Below are 1,824 nucleotides of genomic sequence, written 5' to 3'. Positions count from 1 at the left end.
ATAGGAAACTAATGAACTACATTGACTGAACTATGCCATGTATCATCTTTTGTATTATTAAAGCTATTTTTATATATTATTTTCATTAGCAAACCATCCCATGGCAATGGATCGTGTAGAGAAGAACGTTAAGAAAAGAAAATATAGTGAGGATTTTTTTACAGTATGGGTTTACCTCAATAATTATAGCAGGAATTGAGAAACCACAATGTGTTATTTGTTGTGAAGTTCTATCAGCCAAATCTATGAAGCTGAACAAACTAAAACGCCATTTTGATAGCAATTATCTGAGCTTTGCTGACAAGGATACCAACTATTTGAGAAGCAAAGCCGATGGACTCAAGAAAACCAGACTTGCAAGTACCACAAACAAAACGTAGCAGCCGTTGAAGCTTCATATTTGGTATCACTCAGAATCACCAGAGCTCTGAAACTTCACATCATTGCTGAGGATTTACCGTTACCAGCAGCTAAAGATATTGTTCAAGTTATGATCAGAGACGAATTTGTTACGAAATTGAGTGCATTTTCCTTATATAACAACACTGTCTGCAGAAAAATAGATGACATGTCTGCTGATATTCTTGATCAGGTAATCCACAAATTTAAATCTGCTCCACTTCCAATATTTAGCACCTAGCTTGATGAATCTACAGACGTTGCAAACTGTTCACAGTTACTGGTTTATGTGAGGTATGTTAATGATGGTGACTTTAAAAATGAGTTTCTTTTTTGCAAACCTCTTCAAACAACAACTGCTGCATGTGATGTATTTGACACAGTTGGTTTGTTTCTGAAAGAGCATAAGATCTTTTGGGAAAAGGTTTGTGGTGTTTGCACAGATGGTGCTCCAGCTATGCTAGGATTTCAACATTTGGTCTTGAATGAGTCACCTAGAGTCATAAGTTCTGTCAATGTCGTAAAGGTGAGCACTTTAAACAGTTGATTGTTTCTGCAACTGGGCAACAAGTGGGATGTGCCAAATCATGCTGTGCTATTTCACACTGAAGTGAGACGGTTGCTGAGAGGAAAAGTTTTAAAATGTGTTTTTGACCTCCGTGCTGAACTCAAAATGTTTTTTAATCAGAAAGCAAGATTCAAAGCACTTTTCAGCGAAAAAAGTGAATTGCAAAAAATTGCTGACTTGGTTGACATCTTTGCTGTCTTGAATGAGTTAAATTTATCACTGCAAGGACCAAATGCAACATTCCTGGATTTGTCTGAAAAGATGCAATCATTCCAAATGAAAACCATCTTTGTCCAAAAAAATTGGATGAAAATAAAATTTACATGTTGCCTACCTTCTCTGCTTTCTTTGAGGAATATGACATTGAACCAGACAAAAGGATTACGATGATAATTTCGGTGAAAGAACACTTGCACATGCTTTCAGATGAAATTTCATCGTACTTTCCAAATCTACCTGACACCCATTTGCACTTTCCAGAAGCCCATTCACAGTCAGAGTTGAAGACGTTCCTGAGACAGCACCAGAGGAGTTCATTGAACTTATTAACAGCGATGCAGTGAGAACTGATTTCTCTACCATGCCAGTTACAAAATTCTAGATCAAGTGTTTGCAGTCAGATCCTGTTCTGTCTGAGACTGTGTTGCACCTTCTTCTTCCATTTCCAACAACATATCTTTGTGAAACAGGGTTTTTCAGCTTGTTGGTTATCAAGTCTGAACACAGAAGTAGACTTATGGTGGAAGATGATCTTCGTTGTGCTCTTTCAAAGACTTCCCCGAGAATTTCTGATCTGGTGAGGAAGAAGCCATCTCAACCTTAACACTGATGTTGGCTTTTTACGCATTCTGTCACAT

This window comes from Echinops telfairi, unplaced genomic scaffold, assembly GCF_000313985.2.
Source record: "Echinops telfairi isolate 266 unplaced genomic scaffold, ASM31398v2 ScPeMD7_7407;HRSCAF=8445, whole genome shotgun sequence".
Lineage (NCBI taxonomy): Eukaryota > Metazoa > Chordata > Mammalia > Afrosoricida > Tenrecidae > Echinops > Echinops telfairi.
The sequence above is the reverse complement of the archived record's forward strand: the minus strand, read 5'-3'. Positions refer to the sequence as shown.